This window comes from Nerophis lumbriciformis, linkage group LG08 (genome assembly GCF_033978685.3).
Source record: "Nerophis lumbriciformis linkage group LG08, RoL_Nlum_v2.1, whole genome shotgun sequence".
Lineage (NCBI taxonomy): Eukaryota > Metazoa > Chordata > Actinopteri > Syngnathiformes > Syngnathidae > Nerophis > Nerophis lumbriciformis.
Window position 1 is genome coordinate 49,118,658 of NC_084555.2, and position 9,828 is coordinate 49,128,485.

Consider the following 9,828-nt stretch of genomic DNA (forward strand, 5'->3'; position numbering starts at 1 on the left):
TATTTTGGCAGAGATGTTCATAGTGGCCTTGAAAAACGGAATTGTCCCATTTCTAGAAACCAAAGTACGTGTTCCATATTGAGCTGTCAAGGAACACACTTTGTCCTGTATTTTTAGTACTTTAGAATAAAAAAAATAGTCTGTACAGTATCAATATATGTCATCGACTACAGCTTTGACAAGAGTTTGAATCAGGCAAAGTAGAGTAGAGTAAAACAACTTGCACTGAGCCTAGTCTATAAAATTCGCTACACCTCCCTGATACCGAAGTACTTGTCAAACTACTTCCTACCGCCATAACTACAACACCAGGGGGAGCTCCACAAACCATGTTAAACCCAGATTCCGATCTAACAAAGGTCTTAACTCATTCTCCTTCTATGCCACATCAGTATGGAATGCACTCCCAACAGGTAAGGTCTATTCAGGTGTACTGGAGAGGAGGCTACGCCGGATAGTCGAACCTCGGATTCAGGAGGAACAGTGTGGTTTTAAACATATACGTAGTGAGTCCAGCTTCATGATAGTCACACTACACTTTATAATAGTGACACTATATTTAATATAATGACACTAAAGGGGTCTCCAACAGTGAGCTAATGATACAGTGACTCACCAAAGAGTCAAATATATGTGTTAAATTGAGACATTGTGCTTTTTTTTAATGATAAACTATCACAATATAGCATGAAGACCATGGCCACAGGTGATTTATTGAAATGTAACCACTCATATACATAAAAGGCAGATATCTCATATTTTCTTTTAGTAGTTCACAAAAGCTGGCTTGCAATGCGCGCTACATTTAGTCAATTTTCATTTAGTTAGTTGAGGTAAAAGCTGGCTTGCAATGCGCGCTATATTTAGTTAATTTTCATTTAGTTAGTTGAGGTAAAAGCTGGCTTGCAATGCGCGCTATATTTAGTTAATTTTCATTTAGTTAGTTGAGGTAAAAGCTGGCTTGCAATGCACGCTACATTTAGTCAATTTTCATTTAGTTAGTTGAGGTAAAAGCTGGCTTGCAATGCGCGCTATATTTAGTTAATTTTCATTTAGTTAGTTAAGGTAAAAGCTGGCTTGCAATGTGCGCTACATTTAGTTAATTTTCATTTAGTTAGTTAAGGTACAAGCTGGCTTGCAATACACGCTACATTTAGTTAATTTTCATTTAGTTAGTTGAGGTAAAAGCTGGCTTGCAATGCGCGCTACATTTAGTCAATTTTCATTTAGTTAGTTAAGGTAAAAGCTGGCTTGCAATGCGCGCTACATTTAGTTAAATTTCAATTAGTTAGTTAAGGTACAAGCTGGCTTGCAATGCACGCTACATTTAGTTAATTTTCATTTAGTTAGTTAAGGTAAAAGCTGGCTTGCAATGCACGCTACATTTAGTTAATTTTCATTTAGTTAATTAAGGTAAAAACTGGCTTGCAATGCGCGCTACATTTAGTTAATTTTCAATTAGTTAGTTAAGGTACAAGCTGGCTTGCAATGCGTGTTACATTTAGTTAATTTTCATTTAGTTAATTAAGGTAAAAACTGGCTTGCAATGCGTGTTACATTTAGTTAATTTTCATTTAGATAGTTAAGGTAAAAGCTGGCTTGCAATGCGCGCTACATTTAGTTCATTTTCTTTTACTTAATTTTCATTTAGTTAATTTTCATTTAGTTAATTAAGGTAAAAGCTGGCTTGCAATGTGCGCTACATTTAGTTAATTTTCAATTAGATAGTTAAGGTACAAGCTGGCTTGCAATGCGCGCTACATTTAGTTCATTTTCATTTAGTTAGTTGAGGTAAAAGCTGCCTTGCAATGCGCGCTACATTTAGTTAATTTTCATTTAGTTAATTTTTATTTAGTTAGTTAAGGTAAAAGCTGGCTTGCAATGTGCGCTACATTTAGTCAATTTTCATTTAGTTATTTAAGGTAAAAGCTGGCTTGCAATGTGCGCTACATTTAGTCAATTTTCATTTAGTTAGTTAAGGTAAAAGCTGGCTTGCAATGTGCGCTACATTTAGTTAATTTTCATTTAGTTAGTTAAGGTCAAAGCTGGCTTTCAATACGCGCTACATTTAATTAATTTTCATTTAGTTAGTTTAGGTAAAAGCTGGCTTGCAATGCGCGCTACATTTAGTTAAATTTCAATTAGTTAGTTAAGGTACAAGCTGGCTTGCAATGCACGCTACATTTAGTTAATTTTCATTTAGTTAGTTAAGGTAAAAGCTGGCTTGCAATGCACGCTACATTTAGTTAATTTTCATTTAGTTAATTAAGGTAAAAACTGGCTTGCAATGCGCGCTACATTTAGTTAATTTTCAATTAGTTAGTTAAGGTACAAGCTGGCTTGCAATGCGCGCTACATTTAGTTAATTTTCATTTAGTTAAGGTAAAAACTGGCTTGCAATGCGCGCTACATTTAGTTAATTTTCAATTAGTTAGTTAAGGTAAAAGCTGGCTTGCAATGCGCGCTACATTTAGTTAATTTTCATTTAGTTAGTTAAGGTAAAAGCTGGCTTGCAATGTGCGCTATATTTAGTTAATTTTCATTTAGTTAGTTAAGGTAAAAGCTGGCTTGCAATGCGCGCTACATTTAGTTAATTTTCAATTAGTTGGTTAAGGTACAAGCTGGCTTGCAATGCGTGTTACATTTAGTTAATTTTCATTTAGTTAATTAAGGTAAAAGCTGGCTTGCAATGCGCGCTACATTTAGTTAAATTTCAATTAGTTAGTTAAGGTACAAGCTGGCTTGCAATGCACGCTACATTTAGTCAATTTTCATTTAGTTAGTTAAGGTAAAAGCTGCCTTGCAATGCGCGCTACATTTAGTTAATTTTCATTTAGTTAGTTAAGGTAAAAGCTGGCTTGCAATGCGCGCTATATTTAGTTAATTTTCATTTAGTTAGTTAAGGTAAAAGCTGGCTGGCAATGCGCGCTACATTTAGTTAATTTTCAATTAGTTAGTTAAGGTACAAGCTGGCTTGCAACGCACACTACATTTAGTTAATTTTCATTTAGTTAATTAAGGTAAAAGCTGGCTTGCAATGCGCGCTACATTTAGTTAATTTTCATTTCGTTAATTTTCATTTAGTTAATTAAGGTAAAAACTGGCTTGCAATGCGCGCTACATTTAGTTAATTTTCATTTAGTTATTTAAGTTAAAAGCTGGCTTGCAATTCACGCTACATTTAGTCAATTTTCATTTAGTTAGTTAAGGTAAAAGCTGGCTTGCAATGCGCGCTACATTTAGTTAAATTTCAATTAGTTAGTTAAGGTACAAGCTGGCTTGCAATGCACGCTACATTTAGTAAATTTTCATTTAGTTAGTTAAGGTAAAAGCTGCCTTGCAATGCGCGCTACATTTAGTTAAATTTCAATTAGTTAGTTAAGGTACAAGCTGGCTTGCAATGCACGCTACATTTAGTCAATTTTCATTTAGTTAATTAAGGTAAAAGCTGGCTTGCAATGCGCGCTACATTTAGTTAAATTTCAATTAGTTAGTTAAGGTACAAGCTGGCTTGCAATGCACGCTACATTTAGTCAATTTTCATTTAGTTAGTTAAGGTAAAAGCTGCCTTGCAATGCGCGCTACATTTAGTTAATTTTCATTTAGTTAGTTAAGGTAAAAGCTGGCTTGCAATGCGCGCTATATTTAGTTAATTTTCATTTAGTTAGTTAAGGTAAAAGCTGGCTGGCAAAGCGCGCTACATTTAGTTAATTTTCAATTAGTTAGTTAAGGTAAAAGCTGGCTTGCAATGCGCGCTACATTTAGTTAATTTTCATTTAGTTAGTTAAGGTAAAAGCTGGCTTGCAATGTGCGCTACATTTAGTTAATTTTCAATTAGTTAAGGTAAAAGCTGGCTTGCAATGCGCGCTACATTTAGTTAATTTTCATTTAGTTAGTTAAGGTAAAAGCTGGCTTGCAATGTGCGCTATATTTAGTTAATTTTCATTTAGTTAGTTAAGGTAAAAGCTGGCTTGCAATGTCCGCTACATTTAGTCAATTTTCATTTAGTTATTTAAGGTAAAAGCTGGCTTGCAATGCGCGCTACATTTAGTTAATTTTCAATTAGTTGGTTAAGGTACAAGCTGGCTTGCAATGCGTGTTACATTTAGTTAATTTTCATTTAGTTAATTAAGGTAAAAGCTGGCTTGCAATGCGCGCTACATTTAGTTAAATTTCAATTAGTTAGTTAAGGTACAAGCTGGCTTGCAATGCACGCTACATTTAGTCAATTTTCATTTAGTTAGTTAAGGTAAAAGCTGCCTTGCAATGCGCGCTACATTTAGTTAATTTTCATTTAGTTAGTTAAGGTAAAAGCTGGCTTGCAATGCGCGCTATATTTAGTTAATTTTCATTTAGTTAGTTAAGGTAAAAGCTGGCTGGCAATGCGCGCTACATTTAGTTAATTTTCAATTAGTTAGTTAAGGTACAAGCTGGCTTGCAACGCACACTACATTTAGTTAATTTTCATTTAGTTAATTAAGGTAAAAGCTGGCTTGCAATGCGCGCTACATTTAGTTAATTTTCATTTCGTTAATTTTCATTTAGTTAATTAAGGTAAAAACTGGCTTGCAATGCGCGCTACATTTAGTTAATTTTCATTTAGTTATTTAAGTTAAAAGCTGGCTTGCAATTCACGCTACATTTAGTCAATTTTCATTTAGTTAGTTAAGGTAAAAGCTGGCTTGCAATGCGCGCTACATTTAGTTAAATTTCAATTAGTTAGTTAAGGTACAAGCTGGCTTGCAATGCACGCTACATTTAGTCAATTTTCATTTAGTTAGTTAAGGTAAAAGCTGCCTTGCAATGCGCGCTACATTTAGTTAAATTTCAATTAGTTAGTTAAGGTACAAGCTGGCTTGCAATGCACGCTACATTTAGTCAATTTTCATTTAGTTAATTAAGGTAAAAGCTGGCTTGCAATGCGCGCTACATTTAGTTAAATTTCAATTAGTTAGTTAAGGTACAAGCTGGCTTGCAATGCACGCTACATTTAGTCAATTTTCATTTAGTTAGTTAAGGTAAAAGCTGCCTTGCAATGCGCGCTACATTTAGTTAATTTTCATTTAGTTAGTTAAGGTAAAAGCTGGCTTGCAATGCGCGCTATATTTAGTTAATTTTCATTTAGTTAGTTAAGGTAAAAGCTGGCTGGCAATGCGCGCTACATTTAGTTAATTTTCAATTAGTTAGTTAAGGTAAAAGCTGGCTTGCAATGCGCGCTACATTTAGTTAATTTTCATTTAGTTAGTTAAGGTAAAAGCTGGCTTGCAATGTGCGCTACATTTAGTTAATTTTCAATTAGTTAAGGTAAAAGCTGGCTTGCAATGCGCGCTACATTTAGTTAATTTTCATTTAGTTAGTTAAGGTAAAAGCTGGCTTGCAATGTGCGCTATATTTAGTTAATTTTCATTTAGTTAGTTAAGGTAAAAGCTGGCTTGCAATGTCCGCTACATTTAGTCAATTTTCATTTAGTTATTTAAGGTAAAAGCTGGCTTGCAATGCGCGCTACATTTAGTTAATTTTCAATTAGTTGGTTAAGGTACAAGCTGGCTTGCAATGCGTGTTACATTTAGTTAATTTTCATTTAGTTAATTAAGGTAAAAGCTGGCTTGCAATGCGCGCTACATTTAGTTAAATTTCAATTAGTTAGTTAAGGTACAAGCTGGCTTGCAATGCACGCTACATTTAGTCAATTTTCATTTAGTTAGTTAAGGTAAAAGCTGCCTTGCAATGCGCGCTACATTTAGTTAATTTTCATTTAGTTAGTTAAGGTAAAAGCTGGCTTGCAATGCGCGCTATATTTAGTTAATTTTCATTTAGTTAGTTAAGGTAAAAGCTGGCTGGCAATGCGCGCTACATTTAGTTAATTTTCAATTAGTTAGTTAAGGTACAAGCTGGCTTGCAATGCACGCTACATTTAGTCAATTTTCATTTAGTTAGTTAAGGTAAAAGCTGCCTTGCAATGCGCGCTACATTTAGTTAATTTTCATTTAGTTAGTTAAGGTAAAAGCTGGCTTGCAATGCGCGCTATATTTAGTTAATTTTCATTTAGTTAATTAAGGTAAAAGCTGGCTTGCAATGCGCGCTATATTTAGTTAATTTTCATTTAGTTAATTAAGGTAAAAGCTGGCTTGCAATGCGCGCTACATTTAGTTAATTTTCATTTCGTTAATTTTCATTTAGTTAATTAAGGTAAAAACTGGCTTGCAATGCGCGCTACATTTAGTTAATTTTCATTTAGTTATTTAAGTTAAAAGCTGGCTTGCAATTCACGCTACATTTAGTCAATTTTCATTTAGTTAGTTAAGGTAAAAGCTGGCTTGCAATGCGCGCTACATTTAGTTAAATTTCAATTAGTTAGTTAAGGTACAAGCTGGCTTGCAATGCACGCTACATTTAGTCAATTTTCATTTAGTTAGTTAAGGTAAAAGCTGCCTTGCAATGCGCGCTACATTTAGTTAAATTTCAATTAGTTAGTTAAGGTACAAGCTGGCTTGCAATGCACGCTACATTTAGTCAATTTTCATTTAGTTAATTAAGGTAAAAGCTGGCTTGCAATGCGCGCTACATTTAGTTAAATTTCAATTAGTTAGTTAAGGTACAAGCTGGCTTGCAATGCACGCTACATTTAGTCAATTTTCATTTAGTTAGTTAAGGTAAAAGCTGGCTTGCAATGCGCGCTACATTTAGTTAATTTTCATTTAGTTAGTTAAGGTAAAAGCTGGCTTGCAATGCGCGCTATATTTAGTTAATTTTCATTTAGTTAGTTAAGGTAAAAGCTGGCTGGCAATGCGTGCTACATTTAGTTAATTTTCAATTAGTTAGTTAAGGTACAAGCTGGCTTGCAATGCACGCTACATTTAGTTAATTTTCATTTAGTTAATTTTCATTTAGTTAATTAAGGTAAAAGCTGGCTTGCAATGCGCGCTACATTTAGTTAATTTTCATTTCGTTAATTTTCATTTAGTTAATTAAGGTAAAAACTGGCTTGCAATGCGCGCTACATTTAGTTAATTTTCATTTAGTTATTTAAGTTAAAAGCTGGCTTGCAATTCACGCTACATTTAGTCAATTTTCATTTAGTTAGTTAAGGTAAAAGCTGGCTTGCAATGCGCGCTACATTTAGTTAATTTTCATTTAGTTAGTTAAGGTAAAAACTGGCTTGCAATGTGCGCTACATTTAGTCAATTTTCATTTAGTTATTTAAGGTAAAAGCTCGCTTGCAATGCGCGCTACATTTAGTTAATTTTCATTTAGTTAGTTAAGGTAAAAGCTGGCTTGCAATGTGCGCTACATTTAGTCAATTTTCATTTAGTTATTTAAGGTAAAGCTGGCTTGCAATGCGCGCTACATTTAGTTAATTTTCAATAAGTTAATTTTCATTTAGTTAATTAAGGTAAAAACTGGCTTGCAATGCGCGCTACATTTAGTTAATTTTCATTTAGTTAGTTAAGGTAAACGCTGGCTTGCAATGTGCGCTACATTTAGTCAATTTTCATTTAGTTTTTTAAGGTAAAAGCTGGCTTGCAATGCGCGCTACATTTAGTTAATTTTCATTTAGTTAGTTAAGGTAAAAGCTGGCTTGCAATGCGCGCTACATTTAGTTAATTTTCAATAAGTTAATTTTCATTTAGTTAATTAAGGTAAAAACTGGCTTGCAATGCGCGCTACATTTAGTTAAATTTCAATTAGTTAGTTAAGGTACAAGCTGGCTTGCAATGGACGTTACATTTAGTTAATTTTCATTTAGTTAATTAAGGTAAAAACTGGCTTGCAATGTGCGCTACATTTATTTAGTTTTCATTTAGTTAGTTAAGGTAAAAGCTGGCTTGCAATGCGCATGACATTTAGTTAATTTTCATTTAGTTAGTTAAGGTAAAAGCTGGCTTGCAATGTGCGCTACATTTAGTCAATTTTCATTTAGTTATTTAAAGTAAAAGCTGGCTTGCAATGCGCGCTACATTTAGTCAATTTTCATTTAGTTATTTAAAGTAAAAGCTGGCTTGCAATGCGCGCTACATTTAGTTAATTTTCATTTAGTTAGTTAAGGTAAAAGCTGGCTTGCAATGCGCGCTACATTTAGTTAATTTTCAATAAGTTAATTTTCATTTAGTTAATCTTCATTTAGTTAATTAAGGTAAAAACTGGCTTGCAATGCGCGCTACATTTAGTTAATTTTCCTTTAGTTAGTTAAGGTAAACGCTGGCTTGCAATGTGCGCTACATTTAGTCAATTTTCATTTAGTTATTTAAGGTAAAAGCTGGCTTGCAATGCGCGCTACATTTAGTTAATTTTCAATTAGTTAGTTAAGGTACAAGCTGGCTTGCAATGCGCGCTACATCTAATTAATTTTCATTTAGTTAATTAAGGTAAAAGCTGGCTTGCAATGCGCGCTACATTTAGTCAATTGTCATTTAGTTAGTTAAGGTAAAAGCTGGCTTGCAATGCGCGCTATATTTAGTTAATTTTCATTTAGTTAGTTAAAGTAAAAGCTGGCTTGCAATGCGCGCTACATTTAGTTAATTTTCATTTAGTTAGTTAAGGTAAAAGCTGGCTTGCAATGCGCACTACATTTAGTTAAATTTCAATTAGTTAGTTAAGGTACAAGCTGGCTTGCAATGCACGCTACATTTAGTTAATTTTCATTTAGTTAGTTAAGGTAAAAGCTGGCTTGCAATGCACGCTACATTTAGTTAATTTTCATTTAGGTAATTTTCATTTTGTTAATTAAGGTAAAAACTGGCTTGCAATGCGCGCTACATTTAGTTAATTTTCCTTTAGTTAGTTAAGGTAAACGCTGGCTTGCAATGTGCGCTACATTTAGTCAATTTTCATTTAGTTTTTTAAGGTAAAAGCTGGCTTGCAATGCGCGCTACATTTAGTTAATTTTCATTTAGTTAGTTAAGGTAAAAGCTGGCTTGCAATGCGCGCTACATTTAGTTAATTTTCATTTAGTTAATTAAGGTAAAAACTGGCTTGCAATGCGCGCTACATTTAGTTAATTTTCATTTAGTTAGTTAAGGTAAAAGCTGGCTTGCAATGCGCACTACATTTAGTTAAATTTCAATTAGTTAGTTAAGGTACAAGCTGGCTTGCAATGCACGCTACATTTAGTTAATTTTCATTTAGTTAGTTAAGGTAAAAGCTGGCTTGCAATGCACGCTACATTTAGTTAATTTTCATTTAGGTAAATTTCATTTTGTTAATTAAGGTAAAAACTGGCTTGCAATGCGCGCTACATTTAGTTAATTTTCCTTTAGTTAGTTAAGGTAAACGCTGGCTTGCAATGTGCGCTACATTTAGTCAATTTTCATTTAGTTTTTTAAGGTAAAAGCTGGCTTGCAATGCGCGCTACATTTAGTTAATTTTCATTTAGTTAGTTAAGGTAAAAGCTGGCTTGCAATGCGCGCTACATTTAGTTAATTTTCATTTAGTTAATTAAGGTAAAAACTGGCTTGCAATGCGCGCTACATTTAGTTAATTTTCATTTAGTTAGTTAAGGTAAAAGCTGGCTTGCAATGTGCAATTTAGTCAATTTTTATTTAGTTATTTAAGGTAAAAACTGGCTTGCAATGCGCGCTACATTTAGTTAATTTTCCTTTAGTTAGTTAAGGTAAAAGCTGGCTAGCAATGTGCGCTACATTTAGTCCATTTTCATTTAGTTATTTAAGGTAAAAGCTGGCTTGCAATGCGCGCTACATTTAGTTAATTTTCAATTAGTTAGTTAAGGTACAAGCTGGCTTGCAATGCGTGCTACATTTAGTTAATTTTCATTTAGTTAATTAAGGTAAAAACTGGCTTGCAATGCGTGTTACATTTAGTTAATTTTCA